Below are 19,279 nucleotides of genomic sequence, written 5' to 3' on the forward strand. Positions count from 1 at the left end.
TGGCTTTGACTCTCTCTCTCTCTCTGTCTCTCTCTCTCTCTCTCTCTCTCTCTCTCTCTCTCTCTCTGTTTAGTTCAGTGTTTGTGACTTTCTCTCTGGATAGTGCACTGGTTTTGAGTCTCTCTCTCTCTGGTTACTGCATTAGCTTTGTCTCTCTCTGGTTAATGCACTGGCTTTGAGTCTCTCCCTCTCTGGTTAGTGCATTGGCTTTGTCACTCTCTCTGGTTAGTGCACTGGTTTCGACTCTCTAAGGTTAGTGCACTGGCTTTGACTCTCTCTGGTTAGTGCACTGGCTTTGACTGTCTCTCTCTCTGGTTAGTGCGCTTGTTTTGAGTCTCTGAATAGTGCACTGGTTTTGACTCTCTCTCTGGATAGTGCTCTGGCTTTGTCCCTATTTGGTTAGTGCACAGGCTTTGACTTTCTCTCTCTCTCTGGTTAGTGCACTGGCTTTGTCTCTTTCTCTCTCTCTGGTTAGTTCACTGGTTTTGACTCTCTGGTTAGTACACTGGCTTTTCATCTCTCTATGGTTAGTGCACTGGCTTTGACTCTCTCTCTCTGTTTAGTTCACTGTTTGTGACTTTCTCTCTGGATAGTGCACTGGTTTTGAGTCTCTCTCTCTCTGGTTACTGCATTAGCTTTGACTCTCTCTGGTTAATGCACTGGCTTCGAGTCTCTCCCTCTCTGGTTAGTGCATTGGCTTTGTCACTCTCTCTGGTTAGTGCACTGGTTTCGACTCTCTAAGGTTAGAGCACTGGCTTTGACTCTCTCTGGTTAGTGCACTGGCTTTGACTGTCTCTTTCTCTCTCTCTCTGGTAAGTTCACTGGCTTTGACTGTCTGCTTAGAGCACTAGCTTTGACTCTCTCTCTCTCTCTCTCTCTCTCTGGTTAGTGCACTGGCTTTGGCTCTCGCTCTGGTTAGTGCACTGGCTTTGACTCTCTCTCTCTCTGGTTAGTGCACTGGCTTTGACTTTCTGGTTAGTGCACTGGCTTTGACTTTCTGGTTAGTGCACTGGTTTTGACTTCCACTCTGGTTAGTGCACTAGCATTGACTTTGCTTAGTGCACTGGATTTGACTCTCTCTCTCTATCTCTCTCTCTCTATCTCTCTCTCTCTCTTTCTCTCTCTGGTTAGTGCACTGGCTTTGACTCTATCTGGTTAGTACACTTGCATTGACTCTCTTGATTAGTGTTTTGGCTTTGACTCTCTCTGTTTAGTGCACTGGTTTCGACTCTCTAAGGTTAGTGCACTGGCTTTGACTCTCTCTGGTTAGTGCACTGGCTTTGACTGTTTCTCTCTCTCTCTGGTTAGTGCACTGGCTTTGACTGTATGCTTAGAGCACTAGCTTTGACTATCTCTATCTCTCTGGTTAGTGCACTGGCTTTGGCACTCGCTCTGGTTAGTGCACTGGCTTTGAATCTCTCTCTGGTTAGTGCACTGGCTTTGACTTTCTGGTTAGTGCACTTGCTTTGACTCTCCCTCTCTGGTTAGTGCACTGGCTTTGACTTTCTGGTTGGTGCACTGGCTTTGACTACCACTCTGGTTAGTGCACTAGCTTTGACTCTGGTTAGTGCACTGGATTTGACTCTCTCTCTCTCTTTATCTCGCTCTCTCTCTCTTTCTCTCTCTGGTTAGTGCACTGGCTTTGGCTCTCGCTCTGATTAGTGCAGTGGCTTTGACTCTCTCTCTCTCTGGTTAGTGCACAGCCTTTGACCATTGGCTGATTGCACTGGCTTTGACTCTCTCTCTGGTTAGTGCACTGGCTTTGACTTTCTGGTTAGTGCACTTGCTTTGACTTCCACTCTGGTTAGTGCACTAGCATTGACTCTGGTTAGTGCACTGGATTTGACTCTCTCTCTCTTCTCTCTTGTTAGTGCATTGGCTTTGACTCTATCTGGTTAGTACACTTGCATTGACTCTCTTGATTAGTGTTTTGGCTTTGACTCTCTCTGTTTAGTGCGCTGGTTTTGACTCTCTGGATAGCGCACTGGTTTTGACTCTCTCTCTGGTTAGTGCACGGGCTTTGACTCTCTTGTTAGTGCACTGGTTTTGACTCTCTCTGGTTAGTGCACGGGAACCGACTATCATTGTTTCATGCACTGGCTTAGAATCTCTTGGGTTTGTGCACTGGCTTTGACTCTCTCTGGATAGTGCACTGGCTTTCTCTCTCCCTCTCTCACTGGTTAGGGCACTGGATTTGACACTGGTTAGGGCACTGGATTTGACTCTGGTTAGTGAACTGTCTTTGACTCTCTGGATAGTGTGCTGGCTTTGACTCCGTTTGGTCAGTGCACTGGCTTTGAGTCTCTCTCTCTCTCTCTCTCTCTGGTTAGTGCACTGGCTTTGACTTTCTGGTTAGTGCACTGGCTTTGACTCTCCCTCTCTGGTTAGTGCACTGGCTTTGACTTTCTGGTTAGTGCACTGGCTTTGACTTCCACTCTGGTTAGTGCACTAACTTTGACTCTGGTTAGTGCACTGGATTTGACTCTCTCTCTCTCTATCTCTCTCTCTCTCTCTCTTTCTCTCTCTGCTGAATGCACTGGTTTTGGCTCTCGCTCTTTTTAGTGCAGTGGCTTTGACTCTCTCTCTGGTTAGTGCGCAGGCTTTGACCATCGGCTGAGTGCACTGGCTTTGACTCTCTCTCTCTCTGGTTAGTGCACTGGCTTTGACTTTCTGGTTAGTGCACTGGCTTTGACTTTCTGGTTAGTGCACTGGTTTTGACTTCCACTCTGGTTAGTGCACTAGCATTGACTTTGCTTAGTGCACTGGATTTGACTCTCTCTCTCTATCTCTCTCTCTCTATCTCTCTCTCTCTCTTTCTCTCTCTGGTTAGTGCACTGGCTTTGACTCTATCTGGTTAGTACACTTGCATTGACTCTCTTGATTAGTGTTTTGGCTTTGACTCTCTCTGTTTAGTGCACTGGTTTCGACTCTCTAAGGTTAGTGCACTGGCTTTGACTCTCTCTGGTTAGTGCACTGGCTTTGACTGTTTCTCTCTCTCTCTGGTTAGTGCACTGGCTTTGACTGTCTGCTTAGAGCACTAGCTTTGACTATCTCTATCTCTCTGGTTAGTGCACTGGCTTTGGCTCTCGCTCTGGTTAGTGCACTGGCTTTGAATCTCTCTCTGGTTAGTGCACTGGCTTTGACTTTCTGGTTAGTGCACTTGCTTTGACTCTCCCTCTCTGGTTAGTGCACTGGCTTTGACTTTCTGGTTGGTGCACTGGCTTTGACTACCACTCTGGTTAGTGCACTAGCTTTGACTCTGGTTAGTGCACTGGATTTGACTCTCTCTCTCTCTCTCTATCTCGCTCTCTCTCTCTTTCTCTCTCTGGTTAGTGCACTGGCTTTGGCTCTTGCTCTGATTAGTGCAGTGGCTTTGACTCTCTCTCTCTCTGGTTAGTGCACAGCCTTTGACCATTGGCTGAGTGCACTGGCTTTGACTCTCTCTCTGGTTAGTGCACTGGCTTTCACTTTCTGGTTAGTGCACTGGCTTTGACTTCCACTCTGGTTAGTGCACTAGCATTGACTCTGGTTAGTGCACTGGATTTGACTCTCTCTCTCTCTTCTCTCTTGTTAGTGCACTGGCTTTGACTCTATCTGGTTAGTACACTTGCATTGACTCTCTTGATTAGTGTTTTGGCTTTGACTCTCTCTGTTTAGTGCGCTGGTTTTGACTCTCTGGATAGCGCACTGGTTTTGACTCTCTCTCTGGTTAGTGCACGGGCTTTGACTCTCTTGTTAGTGCACTGGTTTTGACTCTCTCTGGTTAGTGCACGGGAACCGACTATCATTGTTTCATGCACTGCCTTCGAATCTCTTTGGTTTGTGCACTGGCTTTGACTCTCTCTGGATAGTGCACTGGCTTTCTCTCTCCCTCTCTCACTGGTTAGGGCACTGGATTTGACTCTGGTTAGGGCACTGGATTTGACTCTGGTTAGTGAACTGTCTTTGACTCTCTGGATAGTGCGCTGGCTTTGACTCCGTTTGGTCAGTGCACTGGCTTTGACTCTCTCTCTCTCTCTCTCTCTGGTTAGTGCACTGGCTTTGTCTCTTTCTATCTCTGGTTAGTGCATTGGTTCTGACTCTATGCTTAGTGCACTGGCTTTTACTCTCTCTCTCTCGCTCTCTCTGGTTAAGGCACTGGCCTTGACTCTCTCTATGGTTAGGGCACTGGCTTTGACTTTCTCTCTGGTTAGTGGACTGTCTTTGACTTTCTCTCTGGATAGTGCACTGGCTTTGATTCTCTCTCTCTATCTCTCTCTCTCTCTCTCTCTCTCTCTCTCTGGTTAGTGCACTAGCTTTGTCTCTTTCTCTCTCTGGTTAGTGCACTGGTTTTGACTCTCTGAATAGTGCACTGGTTTTGACTCTCTCTCTGGATAGTGCTCTGGCTTTGTCCCTCTTTGGTTAGTGCACAGGCTTTGACTCTCTCTCTCTCTGGTTAGAGCACTGGCTTTGTCTCTTTCTCTCTCTGGTTAGTTCACTGGTTTTGACTCTCTGCTTAGTACACTCGCTTTTAATCTCTCTATGGTTATTGCACTGGCTTTGACTCTCTCTCTCTCTCTCTCTCTCTCTCTCTCTCTCTCTCTGTTTAGTTCACTGTTTGTGACTTTCTCTCTGGATAGTGCACTGGTTTTGAGTCTCTCTCTCTCTGGTTACTGCAGAGAAAGTCATTGGATTTGACGCCCTGTTTATTACACAGTCTTTGAATCCCTGGTTAGTTCTCTGGCTTTGATTCCCTGGTTATTGCACTGGCTTTGACTCTCTCTGGTTAGTGCACTGGCTTTTTCTATCCCTCTCTCTCTGGTTAGGGCACTGGCTTTGACTCTCTCTGTTTAGTGCACTGGTTTGATTTTCTCTGGTTAGAGCACTGGCTTTGACTCTCCCTTTCTGGTTAGTGCACTGGCTTTGACTTTCTGGTTAGTGCACTGGCTTTGACCATCGGCTGAGTGCACTGGCTTTGACACTCTCTCTCTGGTTAGTGCACTGGCTTTGATTTTCTGGCTCGTGCACTGGCTTTGACTCTCCCTCTCTGGTTAGTGCACTGGCTTTGACTCTCTGTTAGTGCACTGGATTCGAGTCTCTGGTTAGTGCACTGGCTCCCTCTCTCTTTCTCCCTCCCCCTCTCTCTCTCCCTCCCTCTCTCTCTCTCTCTATCTCTCTCTCTCTGGTTAGAGCATTGGCTTTGACTCTCTCGGCTTAGTGCAATAGCTTTGACTCTCTCTCTGGTTAGTGCACTGGTTTTGAATCTCTCTGGTTAGTGCAATGGTTTGATTTTCTCTGGTTAGAGCACTGGCTTTGACTCTCTCTCTCTCTCTCTCTCTCTCTGGTTAGTGCACTGGCTTTGACTCTCTCTGGTTAGTGCACTGGCTTTGACTCTCTCTCTCTCTCTCTCTGGTTAGTGCAATGGCTTTGACTCACTCTTGTTCGTTCATTGGCTTTGACTCTCTCTGCTTAGTGCACTGGCTTTGACTCTCTCGCTCTCCCTCTCACTCTCTCTCTCTCTCTCTCTCTCTCTCTCTTCTCTCTCTCTCTCTCTCTGGTTAGTGCACTGGCTTTGTCTCTTTCTCTCTCTGGTTAGTGCACTGGTTTTGACTTTATGGTTAGTGCACTGGCTTTTACTCTCTCTCTCTCTGGTTAGGGAACTGGCTTTGCCTCTCTTTATGGTTAGGGCACTGGCTTTGACTTTCTCTCTGGTTAGGGCACTGGCTTTGCCTCTCTCTATGGTTAGGGCATTGGCTTTGACTTTCTCTCTTGTTAGTGGACTGGCTTCGACTTTCTCTCTGGATAGTGCACTGGCTTTGATTCTTTCTCTCTCTATCTCTCTCTCTCTCTCTCTCTCTCTGGTTAGTGCACTGGCTTTGACTCTATCTGGTTAGTGCACTTGCTTTGACTCTCTTGATTAGTGCATTGGCTTTGACTCTCTCTGGTTAGTGCGCTGGTTTTGACTCTCTGAATAGTGCACTGGTTTTTGCTCTCTCTCTGGATAGTGCTCTGGCTTTGTCCCTCTTTGGTTAGTGCACAGGCTTTGACTCTCTCTCTCTCTGGTTAGTGCACTGGCTTTGTCTATTTCTCTCTCTGGTTAGTTCACTGGTTTTGACTCTCTGGTTAGTACACTGGCTTTTAATCTCTCTATGGTTAGTGCACTGGCTTTGACTCTCTCTCCCTCTCTATCTCCCTCTCTCTCTCTCTCTCTCTCTCTCTCTCTGTTTAGTTCACTGTTTGTGACTTTCTCTCTGGATAGTGCACTGGTTTTGAGTCTCTCTCTCTCTGGTTAGTGCATTAGCTTTGACTCTCTCTGGTTAATGCACTGGCTTTGAGTATCTCCCTCTCTGGTTAGAGCATTGGCTTTTTCACTCTCTCTGGTTAGTGCACTGGTTTCGACTCTCTAAGGTTAGTGCACTGGCTTTGACTCTCTCTGGTTAGTGCACTGGCTTTGACTGTTTTTCTCTCTCTCTGGTTAGTGCACAGGCTTTGACCATCGGCTGAGTGCACTGGCTTTGACTCTCTCTATCTCTGGTTACTGCACTGGCTTTGACTTTCTGGTTAGTGCACTGGCTTTGACTCTCTCTCTCTCTCTCTATCTCCCTTTTTCTCTCTGGTTAGTGCACTGGCTTTGACTCTATCTGGTTAGTGCACTTGCTTTGACTCTCTTGATTAGTGCATTGGCTTTGACTCTATCTGGTTAGTGCGCTGGTTTTGACTCTCTGAATAGTGCACTGGTTTTGACTCTCTCTCTCTCTGGATAGTGCTCTGGCTTTGTCCCTCTTTGGTTAGTGCACAGGCTCTGACTCCCTCTCTCCCTGGTTAGTGCACTGGCTTTGTCTCTTTCTCTCTCTGGTTAGTTCACTGGTTTTGACTCTCTGGTTAGTACACTGGCTTTTAATCTCTCTATGGTTAGTGCACTGGCTTTGACTCTCTCTCTCTCTCTCTCTCTCTCTCTCTCTCTCTCTCTCTCTCTCTCTCTCTCTCTCTCTCTCTCTCTCTCTCTCTGTTTAGTTCACTGTTTGTAACTTTCTCTCTGGATAGTGCACTGGTTTTGAGTCTCTCTCTCTCTGGTTACTGCATTGGCTTTGACTCCCTCTGGTTAATGCACTGGCTTTGCATCTCTCGCTCTCTGGTTAGTGCATTGGCCTTGTCACTCTCTCTGGTTAGTGCACTGGTTTCGACTCTCTCTGGTTAGTGCACCGGCTTTTACTGTCTCTCTCTCTCTCTTTGGTTAGTGCACTGGCTTTGACTGTCTGCAAAGAGCACAAGCTTTTACTCTCTCTCTCTCTGGTTAGTGCCCTGGCTTTGACTCTTTTGGTTTGTGCACTGTCTTTGACTCTCTCTCTCTCTCTCTCTCTCTCTCTCTCTCTCTCTCTCTCTCTCTCTCTCTCTCTCTCTCTCTCTCTTTCGTTAATGCACTGGCTTTGACTCTATCTCTGGTTAGTGCACTGGCTTTCTCTATCCCTCTCTCTCTGGTTAGGGCACTGGCTTTGACTCTGGTTAGTGCATTGGCTTTGACATTCTCTCTGGTTAGTGGACTGGCTTTGACTTTCTCTCTGGATAGTGCACTGGCTTTGATTCTCTCTCTCTCTCTCCCTCTGGTTAGTGCACTGGCTTTGTTTCTTTCTCTCTCTGGTTAGTGCACTGGTATTGACTCTCTGGTTAATGCACTGGCTTTTACTCCCTCTTAGTGCACTGGCTTTTACTCTCTGTGGTATTGCACTGGTTTTGATTCCCTGGTAAGTGCACTGGCTTTCTCTCTCTCTCTCTCTCTCTCTCTCTCTCTCTCTCTCTCTCTCTCTCTCTCTCTCTCTCTCTCTCTCTCTCTCTCTCTCTCCCTCTCTCTCTCTCCCTCTCTGGTTAATGCACTGGCTTTGACTCTATCTCTGGTTATTGCACTGGCTTTGACTCTCTCTGGTTTTTGCACAGGCTTTTTCTATCCCTCTCTCTCTGGTTAGGGAACTGGCTTTGACTCTGGTTAGTGCATTGGCTTTGACTCTCTCTCTGGATAGTGCGCTGTCTTTGATACTCTTTCGTTAGTGCACTGGCTTTGACTCTCTCTGGATAGTGCACTGGCATTCTCACCCCCCCCCTCTCTCTCTGGTTTGGGCACTGGATTTGACTCTGGTTAGTGAATTAGCTTTGACTCTCTGGATAGTTCGCTGGCTTTTACTCTGTTTGGTCAGTCCACTGGCTTTGACTCTCTCTTTCTTCTGGTTAGTGCACTGGCTTTGTCTCTTTCTCTCTCTGGTTAGTGCACTGGTATTGACTCTCTGGTTAGTTCACTGGCTTTTACTCTCTCTCTCTGGTTAGTGCACTTGCTTTGACTCTTTTGGTTTGTGCACTGTCTTTGACTCTCTCTCTCTCTCTCTCTCTCTCTCTCTCTCTCTCTCTCTCTCTCTCTCTCTCTCTCTCTCTCTCTCTCTGTCTCTCTCTCTCTGGTTAATGCACTGGCTTTGACTCTATCTCTGGTTAGTGCACTGGCTTAGACTCTCTCTGGTTAGTGCACTGGCTTTCTCTATCCCTCTCTCTCCGGTTAGGGCACTGGCTTTGACTCTGGTTAATGCATTGGCTTTGACTTTCTCTCTGGTTAGTGGACTGGTTTTAACTTTCTCTCTGGGTAGTGCACTGGCTTTGAATCTCTCTCTCTCTCTCTCTCTCTCTCTCTCTCTCTCTCTCTCTCTCTGGTTAGTGCACTGGCTTTGACTCTATCTGGTTATTGCACTTGCTTTGACTCTCTTGATTAGTGCATTAGTTTTCACTCTGTCTCTCTCTGGATAGTACTTTGGCTTTGTCCCTCTTTGGTTAGTGCACAGGCTTTGACTCTCTCTCTCTCTGGTTAATGGACTGGATTTGCCTCTTTCTCTCTCTGGTTAGTTCACTGCTTTTGACTCTCTGGTTAGTACACTGGCTTTTAATCTCTCTATGGTTAGTGCACTGGATTTGACTCTCTCTCTCTCTCTCTGTTTAGTGCAGTGGTTTTGACTTTCTCTCTGGATAGTGCACTGGTTTTGAGTCTTTCTCTCTCTGGTTACTGCATTAGCTTTGACTCTCTCTGGTTAACGCACTGGCTTTGAGTCTCTCCCTCTCTGGTTAGTGCACTGGCTTTGACTAACTCTGGTTAGTGCATTGGATTTGTCACTCTCTCTGGTTAGTGCACTGGTTTCAACTCTCTAAGGTTAGTGCACTGGCTTTAACTCTTTCTGGTTAGTGCACTGGCTTAGACTGTCTGGTTAGTGCACTAGCTTTGGCTCTCTCTCTCTCTCTCTGGTGAGTGCACTGGCTTTGGCTCTCGCTCTGGTTAGTGCAGTGGCTTTGACTCTCTCTGGTTAGTGCACAGGCTTTGACCATCGGCTGAGTGCACTGGCTTTGACGCTCTCTCTCTGGTTAGTGCACTGGCTTTGACTTTCTGGTTAGTGCACTGGTTTTGACTATCTGGTTAGTGCACTGGCTCCCTCTCTCTCTCTCTCTCCCTCTCTCTCTCTCTCTCTCTCTCTATCTCTCTCTCTCTGGTTAGAGCATTGGCTTTGACTCTCTCGGCTTAGTGCAATAGAATTGACTCTCTCTCTGGTTAGTGCACTGGTTTTGACTCTCTCTGGTTAGTGCAATGGCTTTGTCTCACTCTTGTTAGTTCATTGGCTTTGACTCTCTCTGGTTAGAGCACATTGCTTTGACTGTCTCTCTCTCTCTCTCTCTCTCTCTCTCTCTGGTTAGGGCACTGGATTTGACTCTGGTTAGTGAATTGGCTTTGACTCTCTGGATAGTGCGCTGGCTTTTACTCTGTTTGGTCAGTCCACTGGCTTTGACTCTCTCTTTCTTCTGGTTAATGCACTGGCTTTGTCTCTTTCTCTCCCTGGTTAGTGCACTGGTATTGATTCTCTGGTTAATTCACTGGCTTTTACTCTCTCTCTCTGGTTAGTGCACTGGCTTTGACTCTCTCTGGTAGTGCACTGGCTTTGACTCTCTCTGGTAGTGCACTGGCTTTGACTCTCTCTGGTAGTGCATTGGTTTTGACTCTCTCTGGTTAGTGCACTTGCTTTGACTCTTTTGGTTTGTGCACTTTGACTCTCTCTCTCTCTCTCTCTCTCTCTCTCTCTCTCTCCCTCTCTCTCTGTCTCTCTCTCTCTGTCTCTCTCTCTCTGGTTAATGCACTGGCTTTGACTCTATCTCTGGTTAGTGCACTGGCTTAGACTCTCTCTGGTTAGTTCACTGGCTTTCTCTATCCCTCTCTCTCCGGTTAGGGCACTGGCTTTGACTCTGGTTAATGCATTGGCTTTGACTTTCTCTCTGGTTAGTGGACTGGTTTTAACTTTCGCTCTGGATAGTGCACTGGCTTTGATTCTCTCTCTCTCTCTCTCTCTCTCTGGTTAGTGCACTGGCTTTGACTCTATCTGGTTATTGCACTTGCTTTGACTCTCTTGATTAGTGCACTAGTTTTGACTCTGTCTCTCTCTGGATAGTACTCTGGCTTTGTCCCTCTTTGGTTAGTGCACAGGCTTTGACTCTCTCTCTCTCTGGTTAGTGGACTGGATTTGCCTCTTTCTCTCTCTGGTTAGTTCACTGCTTTTGACTCTCTGGTTAGTGCACTGGCTTTTAATCTCTCTATGGTTAGTGCACTGGATTTGACTCTCTCTCTCTCTGTGTTTAGTGCAGTGGTTTTGACTTTCTCTCTGGATAGTGCACTGGTTTTGAGTCTTTCTCTCTCTGGTTACTGCATTAGCTTTGACTCTCTCTGGTTAATGCACTGGCTTTGAGTCTCTCCCTCTCTGGTTAGTGCACTGGCTTTGACTAACTCTGGTTAGTGCATTGGATTTGTCACTCTATCTGGTTAGTGCACTGGTTTCAACTCTCTAAGGTTAGTGCACTGGCTTTAACTCTTTCTGGTTAGTGCACTGGCTTAGACTGTCTGGTTAGTGCACTAGCTTTGGCTCTCTCTCTCTCTCTCTCTGGTGAGTGCACTGGCTTTGGCCATCGGCTGAGTGCACTGGCTTTGACTCTCTCTCTCTGGTTAGTGTACTGGCTTTGACTTTCTGGTTAGTTCACTGGTTTTGACTCTCCCTCTCTGGTTAGTGCACTGGCTTTGACTTTCTGGTTAGTGCACTGGCTTTGACTATCTGGTTAGTGCACTGGCTTTTAATCTCTCTATGGTTAGTGCAGTGGATTTGGCTCTCTCTCTCTCTGTGTTTAGTGCAGTGGTTTTGACTTTCTCTCTGGATAGTGCACTGGTTTTGAGTCTTTCTCTCTCTGGTTAGTGACTTAAGTTTTGACTCTCTCTGGTTAATGCACTGGCTTTGAGTCTCTCCCTCTCTGGTTAGTGCACTGGCTTTGACTAACTCTGGTTAGTGCATTGGATTTGTCACTCTCTCTGGTTAGTGCACTGGTTTCAACTCTCTAAGGTTAGTGCACTGGCTTTAACTCTCTCTGGTTAGTGCACAGGCTTTGACCATCGGCTGAGTGCACTGGCTTTGACTCTCTCTCTCTGGTTAGTGTACTGGCTTTGACTTTCTGGTTAGTGCACTGGTTTTGACTCTCCCTCTCTGGTTAGTGCACTGGCTTTGACTTTCTGGTTAGTGCACTGGCTTTGACTATCTGGTTAGTGCACTGGCTCCCTCCCTCTCTCTCTCCCTCTCTCTCTCTCTATCTCTCTCTCTCTGGTTAGAGCATTGGCTTTGACTCTCTCGGCTTAGTGCAATAGAATTGACTCTCTCTCTGTTTAGTGCACTGGTTTTGACTCTCTCTGGTTAGTGCAATGACTTTGTCTCACTCTTGTTAGTTCATTGGCTTTGACTCTCTCTGGTTAGAGCACATTGCTTTGACTGTCTCTCTCTCTCTCTCTCTCTCTGGTTAGTGCACTGGTTTTGACTCTATGGTTAGTGCACTGGCTTTTACTCTCTCTGGTTAGGGAACTGGCTTTGCCTCTCTGTATGGTTAGGGCACCGGCTTTGACTTTCTCTCTGGTTAGTGGACTGGCTTTGACTTTCTCTCTGGTTAGTGGACTGGTTTTGATTCTCTCTCTATCTCTCTCTCTCTCTCTGGTTAGTGCACTGGCTTTGTCTCTTTCTCTCTCTGGTTAGTGCACTGGTTTTGACTCTATGGTTAGTGCACTGGCTTCTACTCTCTCTCTCTGGTTAGGGAACTGGCTTTGCCTCTCTCTTTCTGGTTAGGGCACTGGCTTTAGCTTTCTCTCTGGTTAGTGGACTGGCTTTGACTTTCTCTCTGGATAGTGCACTGGTTTTGATTCTCTCTCTCTCTCTCTCTCTCTCTCTCTCTCTCTCTCTCTCTCTCTCTCTCTCTCTCTCTCTCTCTCTCTCTGGTTAGTGCACTTGCTTTGACTCTATCTGGTTAGTGCACTTGCTTTGACTCTCTTGATTAGTGCATTGGCTTTGACTCTCTCTGGTTAGTGCGCTGGTTTTGACTCTCTGGAAAGTGCACTGGTTTTGACTCTCTCTCTCTGGATAGTGCTCTGGCTTTGTCCCTCTTTGGTTAGTGCACAGGCTTTGACTCTCTCTCTCTCTCTGGTTAGTGCACTGGCTTTGTCTCTTTCTCTCTCTGGTTAGTTCACTGGTTTTGACTCTCTGGTTAGTGCACTGGCTTTTAATCTCTCTATGGCTATTGCACTGGCTGTGAATCTCTCTCTCTCTCTCTCTGTTTAGTTCACTGTTTGTGACTTTCTCTCTGGATAGTGCACTGGTTTTGAGTCTCTCTCTCTCTGGTTAATGCATTAGCTTTGACTCTCTCTGGTTAATGCACTGGCTTTGAGTCTCTCCCTCTCTGGTTACTGCATCGGCTTTGTCACTCTCTCTGGTTAGTGTTCTGGTTTCGACTCTCTAAGGTTAGTGCACTGGCTTTGACTCTTTCTGGTTAGTGCACTGGCTTTGACTGTCTCTCTCTCTCTCTCTGATTAGTGCACTGGCTTTGACTGTCTGCTTAGAGCACTAGCGTTGACTCTCTCTCTCTCTGGTTAGTGCACTGGCTTTGACTTTCTGGTTAGTGCACTGGCTTTCACTTCCACTGTGGTTAGTGCACTTGCATTGATTCTCTCTCTCTATCTCTCTCCCTCTCTCTCTCTCTGGTTAGTGCACTGGCTTTGACTCTTTCTGGTTAGTGCCCTTGCTTTGACTCTCTCTGGTTAGTGCATTAGCTTTGATCTCTCTGGTTAATGCACTGGCTTTGAGTCTCACCCTCTCTGGTTAGTGCATTGGCTTTGTCACACTCTCTGGTTAGTGCACTGGTTTCGACTCTCTAAGGTTAGTGCACTGGCTTTGACTCTCTCTGGTTAGTGCACTGTCTTTGACTGTCTGCTTAGAGCACTAAATTTGACTCTCTCTCTCTGGTTAGTGCACTGGCTTTGGCTCTCCCTCTCTGGTTAGTGCACTGGCTTTGACTTTTTGGTTAGTGCACTGCCTTTGACTCTCCCTCTCTGGTTAGTGCACTGGCTTTGACTTTCTGGTTAGTGCACTGGCTTTGACTCTCTCTCTATCTCTATCTCTCTCTGTCTTTCTCTCTCTGGTTAGGGCACTGAAATTGACTCTGGTTAGCGCACTGGATTTGACTTTGGTTAGTGAACTGGCTTTGACTCTCTGGATAGTGCGCTGGCTTTGACTCTGTTTTGTCAGTGCACTGGCTTTGACTCTCTCTCTCTATCTCTCTCTCTCTCTCTCTCTCTCTCTCTCTCTCTCTCTCTCTCTCTCTCTCTCTCTCTTTCTCTCTCTCTGGTTAGTGCACTGGCTTTGTCTCTTTCTATCTCTGGTTAGTGCACTGGTTTTGACTCTATGGTTAGTGCACTGGCTTTTTCTCTCTCTCCCTCTGGTTAAGGCACTGGCTTTGACTCTCTCTATGGTTAGGGCACTGGCTTTGACTTTCTCTCTGGTTAGTGGACTGTCTTTGACTTTCTCTCTGGATAGTGCACTGTCTTTGATTCTCTCTCTCTCTCTCTCTCTCTCTCTCTCTCTCTCTCTCTCTCTGGTTAGTGCACTGGCTTTGTCTCTTTCTCTCTCTGGTTAGTGCACTGGTTTTGACTCTATGGTTAGTGCACTGGCTTTTACTCTCTATCTCTGGTTAGGGACCTGGTTGTGCCTCTCTCTATGGTTAGGGCACTGGCTTTGACTTTTTCTCTCTCTCTCTGTTTAGTTCACTGTTTGTGACTTTCTCTCTGGATAGTGCACTGGTTTTGAGTCTCTCTCTCTCTGGTTACTGCATTAGCTTTGACTCTCTCTGGTTAATGCACTGGCTTTGAGTCTCTCCCTCTCTGGTTAGTGCATTGGCTGTGTCACTCTCTCTGGTTAGTGCACTGGTTTCGACTCTCTAAGGTTAGTGCCCTGGCTTTGACTGTCTCTCTCTCTCTGGTTAGTGCACTGGCTTTGACTGTCTGCTTAGAGCACTAGCTTTGACTCTCTCTCTCTCTCTCTCTCTCTCTCTCTCTCTCTCTCTCTCTCTCTCTCTGGTTAGTGCACTGGCATTGATTTTCTGGTTAGTGCACTGGCTTTGAATTCCACTCTGGTTAGAGCACTTGCTTTGACTCTCTTTTTAGTGCACTGGATTCGAGTCTCTGGTTAGTGCACTGGCTTTGACTATCTGGTTAGTGCACTGGCTCCCTCTCTCTCTCTCCCTCTCTCTCTCTCTCCCTCTCTCTCTCTCTATCTCTCTCTCTCTATCTCTCTTTCTCTCTCTGGTTAGTGCACTGGATTTGACTCTATCTGGTTAGTACACATGCATTGACTCTCCTGATTAGTGTTTTGGCTTTGACTCTCTCTGTTTAGTGCGCTGGTTTTGGCTCTCTGGATAGCGCACTGGTTTTGATTCTCTCTCTGGTTAGTACACTGGCTTTGACTCTCTCTGGTTAGTGCACTTGCTTTGACTCTCTGGTTAGTGCACTGACTTTGACTCTGGTTAGTGCACGGGCTTTGACTCTCTTGTTAGTACACTGGTTTTGACTCTCTCTGGTTAGTGCACTGGAACCGACTATCTTTGTTTCATGCACTGGCTTAGAATCTCTTTGGTTTGTGCACTGGCGTTGACTCTCTCTGGATAGTGCACTGGCTTTCTCTCTCCCTCTCTCACTGGTTAGGGCACTGGATTTGACTCTGCTTCGGGCACTGGATTTGACTCTGGATGGTGAACTGGCTTAAACTCTCTGGATAGTGCGCTGGCTTTGACTCTGTTTGGTCAGTGCACTGGCTTTGACTGTCTCTCTCTCTCTATATCTCTCTCTCTCTCTCTCTCCCACTCCCTCTTTCTCTCTATCTGGTTAGTGCACTGGCTTTGTCTCTTTCTATCTCTGGTTAGTGCACTGGTTTTGACTCTATGGTTAGTGCACTGGCTTTTACAATCTCTCTCTCTTTCTCCGGTTAAGGCACTGGCTTTGACTCTCTTTATGGTTAGGGCACTGGCTTTGACTTTCTCTCTGGATAGTGCACTGGCTTTGATTCTCTCTCTCTATCTCTCTCTCTCTCTCTCTGGTTAGTGCACTGGTTTTGTATCTTTCTCTCTCTGGTTAGTGCACTGGTTTTGACTCTATAGTTAGTGCACTGGCTTTTACTCTCTCTCTCTATGGTTAGGGCACTGGCTTTGACTTTCTCTCTGGTTAGTGGACTGGCTTTGACTTTCTCTCTGGATTGTGCACTGGCTTTGATTCTCTCTCTATATCTCTCTCTCTCTCTGGTTAGTGCACTGGCTTTGACTCTCTGAATAGTGCACAGGCTTTGACTCTCTCTCTCTCTGGTTAGTGCACTGGCTTTGGCTCTCGCTCTGGTTAGTGCAGTGGCTTTGACTCACTATCTGGTTAGTGCGCAGGCTTTGACCATCGGCTGAGTGCACTGGCTTTGACTCTCTCTCTCTCTGGTTAGTGCACTGGCTTTGACTTTCTGGTTAGTGCACTGGCTTTGGCTTCCACTCTGGTTAGTGCACTTGCTTTGGCTCTCTCGTTAGTGCACTGGATTCGAGTCTCTGGTTAGTGCACTGGCTTTGAATATCTGGTTAGTGCACTGGCTCCCTCCCTCCCTCTCTCTCTCTCTCTCTCTCTCTCTCTCTCTCTCTCTCTCTCTCTCTCTCTCTCTCTCTGGTTAGAGTATTGGCTATGACTCTCTCGGCTTAGTGCAATAGAATTGACTCTCTCTCTGGTTAGTGCACTGGTTTTGACTCTCTCTGGTTAGTGCAATGGCTTTGACTCACTCTTGTTAGTTCATTGGCTTTGACTCTCTCTGGTTAGTGCACTTGCTTTGACTGTCTATCTCTCTCTCTCTCTCTCTCTCTGGTTAGTGCACGGGCTTTGACTCTCTCTGGCAAGTGCACTGGTTTGATTTTCTCTGGTTAGAGCACTGGCTTTGACTCTCTCTCTCTCTCTCTGGTTAGTGCACTGGCATTGATTTTCTGGTTAGTGCACTGGCTTTGAATTCCACTCTGGTTAGAGCACTTGCTTTGACTCTCTTTTTAGTGCACTGGATTCGAGTCTCTGGTTAGTGCACTGGCTTTGACTATCTGGTTAGTGCACTGGCTCCCTCTCTCTCTCTCCCTCTCTCTCTCTCCCTCTCTCTCTCTCTATCTCTCTCTCTCTATCTCTCTTTCTCTCTCTGGTTAGTGCACTGGATTTGACTCTATCTGGTTAGTACACATGCATTGACTCTCCTGATTAGTGTTTTGGCTTTGACTCTCTCTGTTTAGTGCGCTGGTTTTGGCTCTCTGGATAGCGCACTGGTTTTGATTCTCTCTCTGGTTAGTACACTGGCTTTGACTCTCTCTGGTTAGTGCACTTGCTTTGACTCTCTGGTTAGTGCACTGACTTTGACTCTGGTTAGTGCACGGGCTTTGACTCTCTTGTTAGTACACTGGTTTTGACTCTCTCTGGTTAGTGCACTGGAACCGACTATCTTTGTTTCATGCACTGGCTTAGAATCTCTTTGGTTTGTGCACTGGCGTTGACTCTCTCTGGATAGTGCACTGGCTTTCTCTCTCCCTCTCTCACTGGTTAGGGCACTGGATTTGACTCTGGTTAGGGCACTGGATTTGACTCTGGATGGTGAACTGGCTTAAACTCTCTGGATAGTGTGCTGGCTTTGACTCTGTTTGGTCAGTGCACTGGCTTTGACTGTCTCTCTCTCTCTATATCTCTCTCTCTCTCTCTCTCCCACTCCCTCTTTCTCTCTATCTGGTTAGTGCACTGGCTTTGTCTCTTTCTATCTCTGGTTAGTGCACTGGTTTTGACTCTATGGTTAGTGCACTGGCTTTTACAATCTCTCTCTCTTTCTCCGGTTAAGGCACTGGCTTTGACTCTCTTTATGGTTAGGGCACTGGCTTTGACTTTCTCTCTGGATAGTGCACTGGCTTTGATTCTCTCTCTCTATCTCTCTCTCTCTCTCTCTGGTTAGTGCACTGGTTTTGTATCTTTCTCTCTCTGGTTAGTGCACTGGTTTTGACTCTATAGTTAGTGCACTGGCTTTTACTCTCTCTCTCTATGGTTAGGGCACTGGCTTTGACTTTCTCTCTGGTTAGTGGACTGGCTTTGACTTTCTCTCTGGATTGTGCACTGGCTTTGATTCTCTCTCTATATCTCTCTCTCTCTCTGGTTAGTGCACTGGCTTTGACTCTCTGAATAGTGCACAGGCTTTGACTCTCTCTCTCTCTGGTTAGTGCACTGGCTTTGGCTCTCGCTCTGGTTAGTGCAGTGGCTTTGACTCACTATCTGGTTAGTGCGCAGGCTTTGACCATCGGCTGAGTGCACTGGCTTTGACTCTCTCTCTCTCTGGTTAGTGCACTGGCTTTGACTTTCTGGTTAGTGCACTGGCTTTGGCTTCCACTCTGGTTAGTGCACTTGCTTTGGCTCTCTCGTTAGTGCACTGGATTCGAGTCTCTGGTTAGTGCACTGGCTTTGAATATCTGGTTAGTGCACTGGCTCCCTCCCTCCCTCTCTCTCTCTCTCTCTCTCTCTCTCTCTCTCTCTCTCTCTCTCTCTCTCTCTGGTTAGAGTATTGGCTATGACTCTCTCGGCTTAGTGCAATAGAATTGACTCTCTCTCTGGTTAGTGCACTGGTTTTGACTCTCTCTGGTTAGTGCAATGGCTTTGACTCACTCTTGTTAGTTCATTGGCTTTGACTCTCTCTGGTTAGTGCACTTGCTTTGACTGTCTATCTCTCTCTCTCTCTCTCTCTCTCTGGTTAGTGCACGGGCTTTGACTCTCTCTGGCAAGTGCACTGGTTTGATTTTCTCTGGTTAGAGCACTGGCTTTGACTCTCTCTCTCTCTCTCTGGTTAGTGCACTGGCTTTGACTTTCTGGTTAGTGCACTGCCTTTGACTCTCCCTCTCTGGTTAGTGAACAGGCATTGACTTTCTGGTTAGTGCACTGGCTTTGACTTCCACTGTGGTTAGTGCACTAGCTTTGACTCTGGTTAGTGCACTGGATTTGACTCTCACTCTCTCTATCTCTCTCTCTCTCTTTCTCTCTGTTTAGTGCACTGGCTTTGACTCTATCTGGTTAGTACACTTGCATTGACTCTCTTGATTTGTGTTTTGGCTTTGACTCTCTCTGTTTAGTGCGCTGGTTTTGAATCTCTGGATAGCGCACTGGTTTTGATTCTCTCTCTGGTTAGTGCACTGGCTTTGACTCTCTCTGGTTGGTGCACTTGCTTTGACTCTCTTGTTAGTGCATTGGTTTTGACTCTCTCTGGTTAGTGCACTGGAACCGACTATCTTTGTTTCATGCACTGGCTTAGAATCTCTTTTGTTTGTGCACTGGCTTTGACTCACTCTGGATAATGCACTGGCTTACTCTCTCACTCTCTCAGTGGTTGGGGCACTGGAATTGACTCTGGTTAGACCACTGGATTTGACTCTGGTTAGTGAACTGGCTTTGACTCTCTGGATAGTGCGCTGGCTTTGACTCTGTTTGTTCAGTGCACTGGCTTTGACTCTCTCTCTCTATCTCTCTCTCTCTCTCTCTCTCTCTCTCTCTCTCTCTCTCTCTCTCTCTCTCTCTCTCTCTCTCTCTCTCTTTCTCTCTCTCTGGTTAGTGCACTGGCTTTGTCTCTTTCTATCTCTGGTTAGTGCACTGGTTTTGACTCTATGGTTAGTGCACTGGCTTTTACTCTCTCTCTCCCTCTGGTTAAGGCACTGGCTTTGACTCTCTCTATGGTTAGGGCACTGGCTTTGACTTTCTCTCTGGTTAGTGGATTGTCTTTGACTTTCTCTCTGGATAGTGCACTGGCTTTGATTCTCTCTCTCTCTCTCTCTCTCTCTCTCTCGCTCTCTCTCTCTCTCTCACTCTCTGGTTAGTGCACTGGCTTTGTCTCTTTCTCTCTCTGGTTAG

The sequence above is a fragment of the Carcharodon carcharias genome, chromosome 12, assembly GCF_017639515.1.
Source record: "Carcharodon carcharias isolate sCarCar2 chromosome 12, sCarCar2.pri, whole genome shotgun sequence".
In the NCBI taxonomy this organism is placed as follows: Eukaryota; Metazoa; Chordata; class Chondrichthyes; order Lamniformes; family Lamnidae; genus Carcharodon; species Carcharodon carcharias.